Source organism: Oreochromis aureus, linkage group 14 (assembly GCF_013358895.1).
Source record: "Oreochromis aureus strain Israel breed Guangdong linkage group 14, ZZ_aureus, whole genome shotgun sequence".
Taxonomy (NCBI): domain Eukaryota; kingdom Metazoa; phylum Chordata; class Actinopteri; order Cichliformes; family Cichlidae; genus Oreochromis; species Oreochromis aureus.
This window is the reverse complement of record NC_052955.1, coordinates 19,358,621-19,376,831: the sequence shown is the minus strand read 5'-3', so window position 1 is coordinate 19,376,831 and position 18,211 is coordinate 19,358,621. Positions and strand designations below refer to the sequence as shown.

Genomic DNA, 18,211 nt, shown 5'->3' with positions numbered 1-18,211 from the left:
GTAAGCTTGACAGAGATATACACCTTCTCCTGCTGATATTAAATTGGTAATAGAGCTAAGATGCACCAAAAAGAAAGTTTGATATTGTCGTAGGTTTTACAAAATCAGGTTTTAAAATTGTAGACCCGAGGTGCTGCATTGTCCCAGGAGGGGTTATGAAATTTGTCAGAACTTATGAAGAAAATTTGGCTAGCTCAGAAAAAAAGCATCAAGCTAAAGAGAGGCACATTCTGCAAAAAAAGGCTCTTCACTTTACAGTGACAGTGGTAGGTATTGCTGCTCATCTAGCTCCAGGAGATGATGATGTTCATTACAAACAGAAGGAGAGGGAAGAGCACGAGCTTCAGTGAGTGAAAAGACAATTCCCCCTGGTAGATCCAAATGGCCCACATTGTAAAACAGCCAACCCATCACAGCAGTATGTGGATGAGTGTAAACACACAGCTTTGTACATCTAACTCACAGTTTGCATCTTTATTCTTGAGTCAGAACTCGCAGTCTGCTGCTTTACATTTTTTGCATTATGCAGCATGGCAATCAGTGCTGCCTTAAATACATTACAACAAACTGCTTGTATGTCTCGCTGAGAGATGAACAAGACAACTGCACTCATTCACTGAGTGTTCTGAGTGTGACTTTTCCTGCAGAAAGCTGACGAGATGAGAAAAGAAGGCAATTCAAAAAACAGTAGGTGCGTTAACATTTCCCTGGTGTGGAGCTACTGTGTTCCTGTTGTAATGTTTTCCTGGCCACTGTGGAAGCTGTGTTTGGAGTATGGTGACCCTGCATCAGTGGACCTGGTTGTGCTTGTCCACACAGCTGTGTAGCCTCTGTGCAGGCATTGTCCTACAGACTCAGATCTTGTTCCTGGACAAAGAAGATACATGAGATTAATTCAGATGTTTATACAGCTCATCAGCTGTGTTAGTTTTAGCACACACACACACGCACACACACAGATTCTGAGCCAATACCATTAAGTTAGTGATCCCAGAAAAAAAAGTGTAAAATGCTGTTGTTATGCTGGTTTTTGTACAGATTAAACAAAATAAGATATGATACATTAATACTGAGATTAAACAGTATACGCTGACAGTACAAAAGTGGACTCTTCGTCATGTATGTCAAAGGAGTTTGCAAAGAAAAGCGTCTGGACTTCTTTAAGTTGCTTGAAGACGTTTCACCTCTCATCCGAGAAGCTTCTTCAGTTCTAAGGTCAAATGGCCGAGAGTCCCAGATTTAAACCCAGTGGGAGTATCCCCCCCAAGGAGGGACAAAGGACCCCCTGGTGATCCTCTAATCACATGCGCCAAGGTGTAAAGATGCAAAGTGAATACTGGATTTCAGATATTGGCTAACGACAAACAAACGGGCATATCTTTCTGTTTTGGGGCTTTGCGGAATACATTTGAACCGAGACAAATTAACAGTTTCATTTGCAACTTTGTTGGTTAACACGATACACTGCTGAGTCAATTTCCCATTAAGGGTCGTCTTCTTCTGAAAATCCTTGCAATTTGGAGCTCTGCGGATATGGGATTCCCTGCTTGAGGTGACCTCGGCGGACCAGGCCTCGGCCCGAAGGAACGTGATTGACAGGTAAGGTTGACCTCATCTGTGGTGGTGGGTCCCTGAAGACTGATCACTATCACACAACATGGGACAGATGGGATGAAGCCATCACCAACAACATCACTGGAGGGACGCCACAACACCTCAGGGCTTCCTCATCCTCTCATTTACTTTTTTTTTTAGCAGTTTCCTTTTTCTATGGCTTTCTTTGATTCTCTACCTTCCTCAATAACTCACACTTTTTTGATTGCTTCATTCCTTTTTCAATTTGTTTTCTATCACACCACTTAACACGACACATCTAAAGCCTCTAAATGTTGATAAACGGTAAAAACCCCTCACATCACACATCAAGTGGCTTCTGAAAATTCACTTAAAAACTGCTGCAAACACACGCAAGTTGCAAGGTAATAACTTGATAATAAACAGTCAAGTTTGAAATGAAAGTAGAACATAAGGTCTGCGCTGATCATTAGGTATCAATTAATCACTCAATTATCTAAATGGTTAAGCGTGTGCGTTAAGGCAGACAGGATCTAAGACTCCAACATCAGTTAAAACAGTCTAATGAACTGAGCTGAATTCATCATGAAACACCGAATAATTAGCAACCGTGTCTTAGGGGAAAACTTCAAAAGGAACCTCAAAGTGGTTATGTTTAGTGAAGCTTTCCCTTCAAAAGCAGAACATAAACATACCGCTTAAGACTACACAGGCAGGAAAAGCTGTCCCCCATGCCTTTCATTTACAGCAATAAATAATGATTCATCACCAAAAAAGTTTAGAGAGGGTGTATTTGTTTGCATCAGAAGACGGTGACCTTTGTGGCGTTGTTTGGAGATTAAAGTGACACAGCAGCCAAACATGTTCAGAATCAACAAATTAACATAAAAACCAGCCTGTCATAGCTTTGGTTGACAGGAAGGAGAGTTAAGTTTGTTGTTTTTCTTTTTGTTTTTTTTGCAAAGCTCTGCTGGGACCTGGTGCAGTCGCACACATGGCAGCAGAGCTAAGAGACTGAAGGTTCACTGGTGGCTTCACTGCTGGGGACCGCACCGTAATTAAAATGACACAAACAAAGTGAATCTAATTAGGAATCCCTCTGCTCTAGCTCGTTAGCGCCCGACACCGCTAAATTATTTTCCTCCATGGAAATAAATGAGGCCACTTGTCTTTGCAGATTTGGGGGCTGCGAGGTGCTCAGGGAAGCAGCGCACACTGAAAGTAATTATTGAAGTGTAACTAGCAGATCCCTGCCTGCGCCTCGACCCAAACTCTTATGCGCTCGCATATGCTGACATCTATATTGGTCAGCAGCAGAGCGACATGTCAGTACAATCACAGACCTGAAAGCACTTGTTTTGCTGGCTAACACGGGTCTCCCTCTTTATGTGGGCCCAATGAGTAGGTGTTTGTGAGAACGTGAGATTTCCAGCCCTCCCATCCACCACCTGCGTTCCATTACACAGAAAACACATAGCTCATCAGAAACAGTTGGACCTCCTCTGTCTGTCCGTGGTCTGGCTTTCTGTCTCACACCTACACTCAATCATTCACACACACACACACACACACGCACACACGAGCACACTTTCTTTGCCTTATGCCACGTCCACACCACTCAGACCCCCCACACTCACCCTTAGTTGGTGTAGTGAGGTAAGTGAATCCAGTGGCTGATAGTTTTGAGGGAGCCAGGGGAGCCATTGAGAGCCCATTAGGAGGTTAAGTGGAGGAAGCTCTCCATTGTTCTGCTGTTTGATTCCTGCCCTGTGACCCACACTCCTTTGGCCAGAGCATGGGAAACCCTGTTAGTGATGATGAGGGGGGATAAAAGATGGCCACACGTGCATGAGTATACACATACACATACACACACGTACACAGCTCACACTGAGAGTTGACGCGAGGCTGGAACAGTACAGAGCACTGACAGTTAGATGACTCTCTGCGGACCCACTGGCTGTCTGTAAGGGCAGCAAGGTTTTCCGGCCAGACGACAGTAGCAGTGCACAAGGCCAACAAAAGGGCAAATCCAGAACTTACTGAAAATTAACGCTTTTCTAATAAGATCCTTGAGAGAAAATTTATTAATGCAGAATGATTTTTTTAATTAATGCTGTCAGCTCAGAGTCATTATTGTCTAGTTACCAAGTTGTAGAAAATCCCTTTGATCAGTGTTTATTTTCCTCCTTGGTCTTTTGAGCTCTTTATTTTATTGTGAAAAGCCCTCCAACGGACCATTTGATCAGTAACCACATGAAAAATACTGATGGATGAAACATGAGAGCCACAATAGCGTCTCTGAGAGGCTGTACTCAGACACGGTGATACTTTGAGATAAATTCTAACATTAGCATGTTAATGCGCATGTAGTGACAGCGCTAAGTTACTATCAGCTGCTCCCTTAGTCACAAGAGGTCGGCACAGTGGGTAACTCTGCATATTTGATTTAGCAGATTTTTATGGATGCCCTCCCTGACGCCATTATATTTCTGGGATCAAACCAGTGACCAGTATGGAGCTACCAATGCAGTGACGGTGCTAATGTGCAAAAATTTATCAGGTATAATGTCCATTTTAGTTCAGTCTGATTGCTAACATTACCTGGTATTAAGTAATGAAACTTGGGTTAATTACTGTAGTAAGAAAATCCAACTATTTTGTGGTGTGCTGCCAGCATTTTACTATCAGAACCAGATGTTTTTTAATGGAAATGTTGGACCCGATTCTACGTTAGGCACTAGTATGACTTGTCAATTGCTGGAAAAGGTATGCAGGGGCAGACCGGCTATCCTATCTAGTATCTATCTTGGATATGTCAAGTAAGTTAGAAGTGACTTTCAGTCATAGAAGTCACAGAAAAACCAGTCTAATTACAACGTATCCTCTGGGAACCATGAATGTCATATTAAGTTTCATTGTAATGTTGAGATATTTCACATAAGTTGTGGACAGATCAACAAAGCCTGGGTTTGTAAAGGGGCCTTAATATGAAGATTTGGTACCAGAGTAACATAAAATAATATCAAACAACATAAGAGAAAATATTGGAGATGCATCGAGCAGAGTTTGAAAAGAGTCAATTCAAGAACATCGGATTACATGTAAAAAAAACAACAACAAAAAAAAAACGTGTTTGAGCAGCTTAGGAGGACTTCTGATTTTTCCTTAGTCCTACTCATTGATTTGTGGATTAACCTTCCTCTTTAATGCTCTATTGTGCTTTTAGCTCTTTAAATCTTGTTGAGGTGGATCTCATTTAGGGAAACTGAGTTGAGGATGGGTTGCACAACAGGAGAAGGTGATGGGTGGTGGATGAAAACAAGGTTAAGTTGGAAAGAGAGGCACAGGTGGACAAAGAGGAGGACCAGACAACAACGTGGAAGATAGCAGTGGAGTATGTGGGAGAAAAGGGGAGGAGGGGGAAGGACAGGAGGCTGGATGTCTTGTTTGGCTGATAGTAATCTGACAGCTATTAGAGAGGGGAGAGTCAGAGACCTGCTGGCTTGGGGTGGTGGGTGGTAGTGGTGGAGTTTGGGGGTGGTATAACGGTGGCGTTGGGGTGATGTGATATATGCTCTCTTTCACACTGACACCAGCCTGAGTCTGTGTGTGTGTGTGTGTGTCTATATTACTTCATTCTTCTACATTCAATTCTCTCTTACCCTCAATGGCCTCTCTCTCATCTCTTCCCTCCCTCTATTTCTCGCTCTCTCTCCTTCCTCCCCTCTGTCACCTCCCCCAATCTCCCCTCTTTCTCCGGTGATGTGGGTGCCACTGTACATTTCAGTGTCTCACCATGTTACAAGGCTTGCCCTTAATTTGACAGTGTCACAGGGATCCATCTTCATTCTCTTACTCTTTTCATAATCTGATCCTCTTCCTCTAGCATGCAATTAGTGCCCCTCCCCTTTTTTCCCTCCTCCCATTGCTCCGTCCTCGGTCTCCTCGCTGCCCCCCGAGCGGCGTGCCGCTGCCCCCTCTGAGCGGCCCGGATGATTGCTACAGCTTTCCCTGTGCAATCCATTTAGAGCCGGGGCCCTGTAATGAATATGTACATTGAGAGGGACCTCGGCAGGGGGGAGGGTCACGAGCAATCAACCTTGAATTCAATTATGCCAGTGAAGGTTAATGACTGTGCTCAGTGGTCAGAGGCACGCGCCACATCGCCCATTAAAGCAGCTTGTCAGAACTGACAACGTGGGGGCAGGGATGCGCTGGCTCGGAGGGAGAGTGTGGCTGGGTGAGAGAGGTGGGAGAAAGATATAGGTGAGGGGAAGGAGGAGGGGGGCAGAGAAAACAAGCAAGAGGGATGAGAAAGAGTTTGCAGCGTGGATGTGCGCTGGAGGGGTGGAGAGGGAGACAGAGCGAGCCGGCGAGCAGGGGAGGAGTCATGTGACACACGCAGCCAGATAGATGGACAGATAGATAAAACGGTGTCAGTTAGAGGTGCTAGATTACATTGAGTTCTCCCGGACAAATCAGATTGTAAAGTTCGCCAACCTCTCCCCCCCTTCCTCCTCCGACTGTCTCCCCCGGGGTGAAGCTGAGCGCGGTAGCTGTAATATGATTAGTCTACATAAAGACGTGTCTGGAGTGTAATTCACTGCTCACTAATGAGGCCCTGTCTGAACCCAGGACAGATGAATCCCCCTGGTGGCACATGCTCACCTGCTGCCTGAATCCCCCCAACGCCACCACCACCCTCCCTCCGTCAGACCCCTCCGTGCCTCCGCGTGCCCGCTTCCTCACCTTTACTTCCAATGCCTCACCTTCACCTCAACCTCATAAATTCACCTAAGTTTCTCACATGCTGTGTCTCATCTGTTTCTGTAAACTGTGTACTGGTCTTCATTTTAACCAACTATCATTTTACCAGAGCTGTCTGTAAATATTTGTTGTCCATGATGAGTCTCAAGTTCAGAGTGAAGGAAAAAAATAAATATTTCTCAAGGCTTAGTCAGTTGCAGATCATCAAAATCTCCAAGTGGTGACCATAAAGGACGTGCCATCTAAACAAAACTTGCTCCCGATGTCTGTTTTGTTTTTAATAGAGACGGGATTTGATCAGGTTGGCACTAGTTTTTTTTTTTTTTTGCTTTCATCTAGACAAGTGGAGGATAATAGAATCAAGTCCCAGTCAGTCAGGGCCAAATCAAGTATTAAGTCATCATTTTGTGACTTAAGTCGAAGTGACACAAGTTTATGTTAAACACTCTGCATCATATTTTCCATCTTTTCACCCACAAGGCCAAAATATTAGAAGGCACCTTTGATGTCTGATCTCAGGTATTTCCAGTTCCATTGCTGCATGTGTAGGAAATCAAGCGCCTAGCCATGCAGTCTGCCTTTACAAACATTTGCGAAAGAATGGGTCGTTCTAAAGAGCTCACTGAATTTAAGCATGATACTGTGAAAGGATTCCACCAGTGCAACAAGTCAGTTTGTGAAATTTCTTAGGTGGTGCTGAGCAGATGACCCCATATGTCATAAGGCTACCGCAGAGGCCTGGGTTTGAATATGCTCTGTGTCTATCTCCTAACTTTTCTGTCTTTTCCTATTGAATAAAGGTAATAAAAAATAAATTTCTCCTTTAGATATTTCACAATCAACTCTATGTGGTATTATTATAAAGTGAAAGTATTTAGGAAATAACAGCAATTCAGCTACAAAGTGGCTACATCAAGCAATAAGGTGCATAGTGTATAAAAGTTACGCTGTTACTCCATAACTGCAGAACTCTAAACCTCCCCCGGCATTAACATCAACAAAAAATCTGTGCAGTGGGAGCTTCATGGCATGGCTTTCCATGGCTGATCAGCTACTATAGTTGTATAGGGGCCCAATGCTTTTGCCTATATAGTGCTCACGCCTATTCCTACTAGTATAATACATATTGACCTGCATCACTAAATAAGGCAACTTTTTCCTCCTCTACCTACATTTACAAATGTAACACACACACACACACACACACACACACACACACACACCCACACACCTGCTACATTTTCCCCCATTAAGAATTCCTAATTTTTTTTTCAAAATTGTTCACATTTGAAAGAAACAGGCAAATTTCAGAAGGTCAATTATCAAAAAGAAAAAATGAAAACATCTACAACATCACAAAAATCAGCTTTTAGAAGTAATACAAAGCCTAACACTGATTTAACGAGACTAAATTTTGTATGCATTTTAGAATGAGGAAGGTCTGACGCCGAAAGCCCTCTCACCTTTTGTCCTTAGCCTACAATTGAGAGCAGCCAAGGGAGCCCTGCCTGAGGATGTATAGCTGAACTGTTGCTCATAAGGGCTTAAAATGTCAAATGCAAAAGCTCCTGTCTGGAAGCATGCCACTTTTTTTTCTGCTGCGAGAAAAACATGAATGTATTTGTTTTACTTAAGTATAATGAAGACGCTCTACTACTACACTACTGTATATACCTTCATCAAAGCAAGAGGTGAGGCAGAGGTAGATCTAATAATAACAAAACAGTGAGCTGAAAGACACTAAGAAGCATCTCCGGTGAATTTTAATTAGTTAGCAATCGTTTTTGACCCATTTTTCATATGAATGTATAAAAAGAATTTAAAGACCACAAGTTTGGTCACTCACTGAACTTACTTGATATACATATTAAATCAAGTAAGTTGGATTATAGTCCAACAGCCATGCATTGTGTCATGTTACAAATCATTAATTTTTTACAAAACATCAGGTTAAGTAGATCAAACAGATGACTTCAGCACTTGGGATTTATCAGTTCCATTTAATTAATAAACAGATTAGTCTCTGACAAGAGCTGGACCTGACAGTGAACTTAAATGATTCATGAATAGAGCACCCAGGGTCATGGATGTTATGATAAACCTGAGTGATGTGATGTGTGTGTGTGTGTGCGTGTGCGTGCCCCAGCCTGTGATACTCTAGCTGCCCAATATTTGTATCCCTTCTAGGCTGACTCCTGCGGTATCCATCACAGGGGAATATCCAAAAGCAGATTTAAGGATGGGAGGAAAAGTTTGCCACACCAGCATCCTCTTTAAATAGTTTATGTTGTTCACTGATGAAGAAAATATCAAATTCCAGATGAAAATTTATGGAAATTAGATCAGCGCTATTACGGCAGCGACTTTTTAAAGCAATATATTCTTTCCACCGACAGTCTATGCACGGATGATAAATAGAAGGTAGTCAGAGAGAGTTGCAAGGGTCTTTCCTCCTGTGGAGCGGACCTACGTATCTGTTATTGCATTTCAGCCTAACAGGATCAACATGCATACTAAAAAATGCAGCTTCCAAAGAAAACCCCCATCCCAACATTCCTGTCATTCTCCACCTCTCTTCCTCACTTTCTTTATTTGTCATCCACAATCTAATACTATTTCCACCACAGTGGATTGTATTGTAAATAAGATGATATTTTCCCAGAGAGAGAGAGATAGAGAGTGTGTGTGTGTGTGTGTGTGTGTTTGCACAAGGAGACAGTAAAGCTTTATAATGTTGATTTATCAGCTTGTCAGAATCAAGTATGCTTTAGACACTAATGCGTATGTGCACATTTCTGTGTGTGTGCGCGCGCGAGTGTGTGTATTTGAGTGACAGCACCTCATACACAGCCCTTGTGCACTTGCTTTGATTCAGTGACAGTCGCCCAGTCTGTCCTGGCTTCCTATCAGTGTGTGTTGATTGGTTCAGTCACATCAAACCAGCAATATTTCTGTTCATCTATTGGCCACTCTCGGCTCTCTGGTTTGTCTGCCAGCGGGGTGGTATTGGCTTTCCAATCAATGCTTTGATTGTTGTGGGGGTGGGGTCGTGGGGATGATTATTCAAAACTGAATGCTCATTCTGTCTTTAAAACTTCCTCTGATAGCACATGATATTGATTTTGTATTTCTCGCATGCAGCTATTAAGTTCCCTCCTTCACAAACAATCAGCTGTTTAAGTAAAATGATAATATCAGCTGGAGCGAGAGCTCAATTCCCTGACGGTATTATCTCCTGTGGTGTGCCACTGTGTACTTTTCCAGAGGTACAATTCTTTAACAATTAGGTGAATAGAATATGGTAAAATCAACTACATGTTTGATACGTGTGTTACTGTGCACTGCCTTACAGTATGGTTTTAAAGATGGATGTAGCCACCATGATTAGTTCAACTTTTAAAGCTTGAACTGAGTGTTTTGATCAATGCCAATCTTGGTGTTTGGAAAGCCGACATGAAAACCTTATTCTGCTAAAGCATCAGTTTTACTCTACCACAATTTACAAAATAAAGCTTGTGGAATAAACAGGACATAAAACTAGTGATCTATAACATAAACTGATCAGGAACAAGATTACTGAGTTCATAAAACAACCACAATAGTTCCTGCATGTTAGAAAGGATGACCCTCCCAACCAAACCAAACCAAAACCCCCAAAATGGAAAAACATCCATAAAAACTGAACATTTAACAATTTCTTTATTTTAAAACAGTACTGTATTTTTACAGATTTAGTTTTTACTGTGTAAATGCTTCTTAAAAATGCACCGAACCAATGTAGTATCTATTTCTTTAAAGAGTAAGTATTGTCTATAATTTCAATTTGAACCATCAGTAACATTCAGTAAATCAGACACTATTTTTTGCACATACTGATACCTATTGTCAACATAACTATTTAACCATGTGCGCTCTCTTTAATATCGTGCCTCTTTTCACACACACTGTGATCCACCCTTGATGTTGAGTCTACAGTATTTTTAACATCAATCAACACTCCCACAGTGTATTCCTTGTCAGTCATTATATTTGATATCTCTTCTGTAAGTTGTATTATAGCCACTATCACTTTAAACCCAAACTGGTAGTCAGTGAAAAAGTCACACCATTGTAGCCAAGATTCGCTGCTCTGTAAGGGACAAATTTGTCAAATGTTAACGTTTTACATCTTAAGGGGATCTGTTGTGTAGTGGTTACTGCTTGCTATAAATCTTGACCAAGACTAGAAGGAGACACAAATCAGCTTCAAGGGCTCATAAGTGTGGATAAAGAGGCTGTGGCAACTGACTGGGTAACAAGGGAGCAGTCAAAAGTACTTTTTAACTTTGGATATTGGAATCTACTCAAAACAACTTGAACTCAATTGGACCACAGTGGTCATTCTCCACAAAAATAAAACTTTGTTGCCATATTGGAGTCATCACTATTTATGCTTTGTTATTATTTAAAAGATCAGCAATTTTTAAGGGTTTGAAGAGTTTATGTTGCATAACTGTTTTTTCCCCCTTTCACTCTGTTTTTGGCTCTTGTTAAAAATGTTGTTTTTTTGTACTTAAATTGATATAAATACTCACGTTAACGTATAAAGTAGAAAATAGAAATGTATTAATCAATTTTGGCTGGACTATAAATGTGTTAACAATTAATATAAGGTATTATTCACTTCTGAAAGACCTTCAGATGTGTCACGTATTCTATCTGAATAAACCCTATGAGATGCAAATTCTCAATTTACAGGTATGAATAATAAACTTTATCTCTTCTAAACCAAAGTTACAAGGTGCTTCAGGGAATTTATAAAAAATAGTAGCATTAAAACACTGAAAAATATGGAGAATGAGTGAAAAAAATACAGTCACTAACAAAAGGTAAAGAAGACAAAAGTAAAAAATGATTAATTGTAAAACATCATACAGAAGCCAATCTATACGTGTGGGTTTTAAAAAATGTCCTCTTACAAACTTTGTTCTACAGTGCTGGGTCTAAAGCAATGAAAACACAGTCCCCTTTTATTTTTAAAGCTGGACAGTGGTAACTGTAAAATGTATGTTTTTCCATATTAACAACAAATCATGAAAAAGAAATGAATACACGGTAAATGACTAAACTGACAAGAGTATACATCCCCAAACATTTCTGCGGTGGGTCTGCCAGTTTCCGTCTGGGACAATGAAGGTCTCAAATGAATGCAGGGAAGTGTGATAATTACTGCTATTCTGAGAAGCAGACAGAGAACAGGAGAAGGAGGGAATTATTGTTCTACAGCTAGGGAGGGGAAATACATGTTTCCTCTCCTGGGCCTAAATATTTACCCTCCTCTATGGCCAGCTGATTCGCACTCAGACGACGGCACACACGGCCCCGGAAAGACCCCTTGCCGTGTTAAAGTGATGCCTAAAACTCTTCAAGTCCACCGCCTCCTCAAACACAACTGCCATTAGCGCCACGTTTACATGCCGCGGCTCACGCACATACAGAAACACACGCAGACATGCTTTCTCTCGCTAAGACACACACACCCAGCTTCCTGATCTGATTAGTGGACTGCGGTACCCTGTTAGCCTGATAACAGCCCATTTCCCATTTTCCCATCAGGCTACTGTCCTGCCCTCGCCCTGCAGTGGGCATTTGGTGGAGCAGGTGACAAAAGATTGAAGGAAGTCGGCAGCATGTGTTTGCCATGTGTGCTTTGACCCTGCGCCACAGAGAAGGCTGATGGAGGAGCCTGAAGGAGGAGCACTGTTTAGCTTCTCTTTTTTTTGTTCATTTGTTAGTTTTAAAATTTGGAATTTTGTCAAAGGGTAAAATCAGAAAACAAACAATTCAAGGCAGATTTTTTTAAAACTCAACTTGTTTAACTTTCTAATTCACTTCATGTTTCCCAAGAAGAAACTGCCCTCACAGGAAAAGTTTGCACATTCCACTCCAGTTTATTACATAGCATCCAGCTAACCTTTTGAATTCAGACAATCTCGAGAACAGGTGGTCAGATATCTTCCTCACAGTATAGGGCGACCTGATAGAGAATTCCTATTGTAATATTAGTAGGTGGTGACTGAATTAAACAGCAGAAGAAAGGCGCGGTGAGCAGAGTTTTGTGCCGACCACAGTGACCCTAAAGCTGGAGTCCTTCTGTCACCTGCTGCGTGTTTGGGTTGTTCTTGTTGTTTTTCTTGTTTCTTCCCTGAGTGTATGGTCAATCTGTCTTCATGGCCCGAACACACATACAAACATGCACACATGTACATGCTTTTCTTTACAATAATGCAAGTCCCACCGCCTCCTCCGTGGTAACTGAGACAACCATGTGGCAGATAGTTTACAAAGAAAGAGCTGTGGACCCCAAACTGATGGAACTGAAATGAGAACATCTGAAAGGAAATCAACTTCATGGTTTCTCTGCTTATAATGAATTGATTAAAAATGAAGAAAATTAAATACATTATATCAAACTATATGAGTTAAAAAACTATTAATATTTCAGAGAGTGTGGGCTCAGATTATTTGGTGTTAATGTGCTTGGCAGCGGCTGAGAGTAAAAGATGACTTGCAAACAGATTCATTCATAAAACAAGGAAATGTCCTAATGTTATCATGACTTCTTTGATAAGAGGAAGCAAAATAATGAGAAAGGGACCCAAAAAAACGTTATTTGTTAAGAGTGTAATTGGCATATTGCAGAAATCTGAAATTAAGGGCTTTTTTGAGTTTTTTTTTTTTTTTTTTTTTTTTTTACAACTGGATATATCGTCATTCATTCATTGCAACCTGATACAGTTTGTGTTGCTGCCAATCTTCAACAGTTCTTCTGATGTGGTGAAAGTTTATAAGTGTGCAAAAAACACATTTTGAGCTTACTGGAGGTACTGAGTTTGGTTTCTTGGAAAGACTTGGTCAAAAAGGATTTCAACTTACCATGACTGGGACTGCCAACCTTTGTGCTAGGAGAAAATTTGAGCAGCTTTCAGAGAGCTTTCACACCGAACACAAATGTAAAACAAGCCGTAATCGACCACAAAAACTGTTACCTTCAATATGTGTTGTGTGTGCACAAAACGGGAGCTAAAGAAGCAGGTGAAAAAAAAAAAGCCTGTTTTTTCAGCTTTGTCTTTAAAGAATTACAGTTTCTGAGGCTCACGGTAGAACCGGCGTATTCCCTGCTGTAATCCTGAGTAAAAACAAAAGAGACAATAAATAATAAATGGTTCTCTTTAAGCTGTGTTCCTAACATCAAAAAGTAATGCCTCTAATATGCATCTAATAACCCATATTTTGTCCTCAGAGGAATCTAATGAATAACAGAGCTATACCAATTAGGTGCAGGAAGTTACTGTTAATTACATTTCTAAGTTCTATTATGTAGTTAGCATGCATTAATCACAATGTTATTTTTCCAAATCCTATTTGTGGTTAAAGCAGAGTCAAAGTTTATTTGGAGTGGATTAGGGCTCAGCTATGGGATGCAAAAGATCCCAAATAAACAGAAATGGATCTTGATACATCAAGGCTGCATATTATCAGATAGAAATAAAAAACACATTTGTGAAGGGAACTAATTCAATAATATGTATTCAAATGCATATTGCGACTTTAATATGGAATTATAAAAGCAAAGACCAGACAAGACAAATAAAGTAATGTAATATCTAAACCACTTTGGCTAAAGTCACAGAATTGTTTTGAGCATGCAAATGTAAAATACAGGCTAAGAGTACTCAGAGGTAATGCTAATATCGGCATTAGGGCTATAAGTAGCAATTATTCCCACGATAAAGCAATTAAGTCCCTGTTAAAATAATCAGTTAACGGTGACATAAGTGAGACAAAAAACAGCAAATCTTTTAAATGTCCAAATCTGGAGCCAGAGAACATTTGGCATATTTACCCTTCTATTTCTACATGAAAAATCATTTGAATTATTTGCTGATTATTGAAAATGGTGTTCATATGTCGCCTAACTGATTAATCACTGTAGCTGTTTCTGCTGTACTCAACTGCAACATGACTTTCAGCTGCCGTGGTGTTATTAATGTGCTGCTTTTTGCTAAAGTAATAAAGAAATGATAACTCTGTCACAGTAATAACTGCTTGGACCATGCAGAGGAAAGTGACCGGCACCGCAGGCTGTAAGGAGCCAATAATTGTTTTCCTGAGGTCAAAGAGAGAGTGACAGAGAGACACAGTTCCTTCTAATCAAGCTCAGTACAACCGTCTCCAGTTTCCTCCTGTTCACTGTGTATTCTCCAGCAGGAGGAAATACTGAGCTAACAGGAAATGTCAGATTATAAAGCCACTGAGCAAGAGTTAGATTATCAAATCAAAGAGGAAGTGAAAGTTTAAAAACTATGAGATATTCTGAAACTTTTGTCCTGCACACGCAATGGCGCTGGTTGAGGTTTTAAGTTTTTCTAAAAACAACAACGCCCTTCCAAACCCCCTCCACGTTCATCGACTGTTAAATCCACTGAGACAAACTCCTCTCTTGGCACCCTTTCTCCCTACAATTAAAAAAGCTCCTCTCGGTCTGATTGTACACTTAATACTCGGCAGGAAGAACAAACCAACAAACATGCACGCACTTGCCAAAACAAATGATGGAGACAAAAAGGGACTGATTCAGTGGCAATGTACGACTGAGGCTGTCAGCATTGTGCCTGCTTTCATCCAGGCCGCACCTTTAAATAGACATGAACTATTGATAGGAGGAGCAGGACGCAAATGAGAAGAAGGTGTTGAAAGAAGCAGAGGACTGCTTCAGAGAAACAATCTCCTCTGACCCTAATCCACCATTGAAGAACCAAGACAACCTATTGGCATCTATTAATTCCGAATTGGCTTACAATCAATGGGCTCTTCAATAACCTCTTATTCATTCATTCATCGATAATTATTGATGAGTGCATTGGGCCACTCCTGATCGCCATTGCACTTGCCTGTGCTTCCTTTTGGTTTTAAATCCATGCTGAAAGAGCGGCTCCAATCAGCTTCAGTCATTCAGTTGTCCACCAGAGTGCGTGAGACCGAATTACAGCCGCTGAATGATGTCTCTGAATTTTTTGTTGTTCAGGCTCAACAACATGAAACATATGGAAGCTTGTTTCCACCACTGAAAAGAAAAACAAATAGCTCTTTCCATTTATAGGTCAAGATTTTTAGTGGGACAAACAAGCTTCCACAGAAATCCAAAGGCTTTGATGGCAGAAGAATTCGATGGACTGCTGTTGAATTTGGTTCAGAAAGTTGTGTCCCCAGGATGAACTACAATAGGGGGCACAGGGACCCTAGCACGTGCCACTGACACATGTCCTGATGGACGTGTGAATGGGCGTGTCACTGTGCACAGCGTAAATCAATTAGGCTGCGGGGATCTCAAGGGAGTGACTAGAGGTGCTATTTCCTGTCTCCAATTCCCCTAAGGCCCTTAAAATACACATATAATTTAAAAAGCAATCTGTGTTTCCATTACAAAGTCCACAACCATACTGTAGTCACATGTCTTGGCTTCACGGTCGCAGCTGTCGAACCCGCAAAAAGAAATCAGCCTTGATTTGTATCGCTGCATCTTCTACTTGAGCAACAAATTAATGATGCTTAATCAACTCCATCTGCAATCAAATTAGGTTATGATGAAGCATAAAGTATAATCCAGTCTCATGGTACCTCAGGGATGGAAAGCATCTACATTTGTTGCGTATTTGTCTGATGTTGAATATCTGGGGCACAAAAACCACCACTTCTGCTGTCTCCTGGGTTATTTATGTACATTGGCAATTACTGTAAACAACTGTAAACAAAGACAAATATTTCCGTGATAATGTGCGCCACTGTGGTGTTGTACAGAGGTCGCAAAGCTAAACTCTAGAGCTTAAAGGTTGAACTGTCCCTGAGGAGAGTGGGGAGCGGTTAAGGGGTTGAGATGGTGTGAATGGGGTTGGGCAACCATCTAGGATGTGCTTAGCTTCTTCAAAAGAAAGACCAGAACCCTGCCCCAAAGGGGGAGGTCCACAGGGAGACTGTATCAATGCTTGTTTTTCGTCCTTTTTTTAAAAAAGTATTAGCAATTCATGAATGACTCTGTTGTTTTATATCTATGTGCCATACGATTAAACACATAAAATAAGCAGAAGTGATGCTGATTAGATGTTTATATCTAACACAAATTACTCACAATAAATCAGCCGGGCTAAAACAGAGCAGCGAAACGTTTACCGCCCACCCCCTGCCTGCCTGCTTCCACCCTCACCCTGAACTTTCACCTTAACCATCCCACCCCCCAAGAGGCACAGGGGGAGCCCAGGGAGTGGGATGCACAGGCTAGATGAAAACAGCGAAAAAGAGCAGCGTTTTAATTGACACCCTTTAAGTTATCTGCAATATAATTATAGCCAACAGCTGTAGACGGTGCAACATGCAACAATGAGACTTATTAACATTCTGGTGGAAGCCTGTCAGGGAGTGCCAGACCACATGAATGACACTGTTTACATGAAGTATCTGCACGCTCAAGAAAGTATTTATACACAGTGGAAATATTCATGCACAAAAGATGTGCACGGGCATTAATTGTATTGACACATAACAGCTTCGCGCCGCTTTGAAAGGGATGGGAAAATAGTTGAAAAGACACTGCAGCCAATGACTATTGTTATTTTTTGTTCATGTCAAAGGGTCAAAGCTCTCCCCACACTCTCCACTTTGCCTCAAAGCAACAGAGGAACCCACCGAGCTTAAGAATATGTGCTCTCCATTTTAGTCCTAATGCAGGAATTAATTATGAATTAATTAACAGTACACTTAGGAGTGGCTACTTTTAAATCGCCACATTTTATTTTCTCTCTCTCTCGCTTTCTGTGCAGTCAGGAATAGCAGGAGAGAGAAAGCCGAGGAGAAACAAAGAGAAAGGATCGAGATATAGATGCATTGTGTTCTTATGTCTAAGACTATCTCCAGGATATGAATTAGAGAATGTGTATAGAGTTTGTTTCTCCCGGCGAGCCATTAAATATTTCATGGAGGGGGATAAATGTTGCTAGAACACCACCACCCCCACCCCCCCTCCTACCAACCTGATCCACACTGCAATTAGAGGCCCATTATCCCTTTCTCAACCCTCACACTCTTTACAAACTGCGCCTCAAAAGCAGCAATAAAAAGCCCTGTGATGAGATATGACAACAGAAACGATGAGTAGTTATCTTTAGGTTTTTATAATGAAATTACATAGTTTTGCTAACCCGTGTGATTTTATAGGTCATTTCCCACCAAACATCATCAAAAAAAATTTTTTAAAAAGAGTGAGAGAGCGAGAGAAAGGAAACCCTCCAGCTTCACACTATTGGGTTTCATTCATTTCATTTGATTTGACATATCATGCTTCTGTGCCTTGGCAATAAGGACACAACATTGCAGCATATTGGCAAGCTCATTTGCTTTTCATAGTGAGCGTCGTGGCCAAAAAAAGTGCCCCCTGGGATAAACACGTGTACGGGGACTGCGGGCTCGCCGCCCCAGCAGCAGGTGGCCCATTGCTGCCTAATGAACACCGCAATCTGTTACTATCGCAGCGGTGCTTTTCACCAGACAATTAGGCGACTAAGCATGTCATTATTCCAGGCCAACAAGAAGAGCCTCTTCTCTAATTTCATCTTTTCATTCCTGTTTACTCACCCACACTCCCCTCATTAACGAGAGATTTTCCAGTCCATGCTAATTGGTTTCAATAACATTCATTTTAGTTGAAAGGAAACGATTCTGTTAATTGAGGAGCGCAGAGAGAGGAGTGAGCGAGCGAGGAGGGGGAGAGGAAGAGAGAGAGAGAGAGATTGAGAGAGGAAAAAAAAAAGCGAGGGTTTCTTTTCATTTTCAA

At 41.3% G+C, this 18,211-nt stretch overlaps 1 long non-coding RNA gene across 1 annotated transcript in view; it reads right to left on the bottom strand.

Moving 5' to 3' along the window:
* Window positions 1–459: 459 nt before the first annotated feature.
* Window positions 460–18,211, bottom strand: part of LOC120432891 — a 62,086-nt gene continuing 44,334 nt past the window's right edge. Inside the window, exon 2 of the long non-coding RNA XR_005608168.1 lies at window positions 460–867. This is a non-coding gene — a long non-coding RNA (uncharacterized LOC120432891). The remainder of the gene's footprint in view (window positions 868–18,211) is intronic.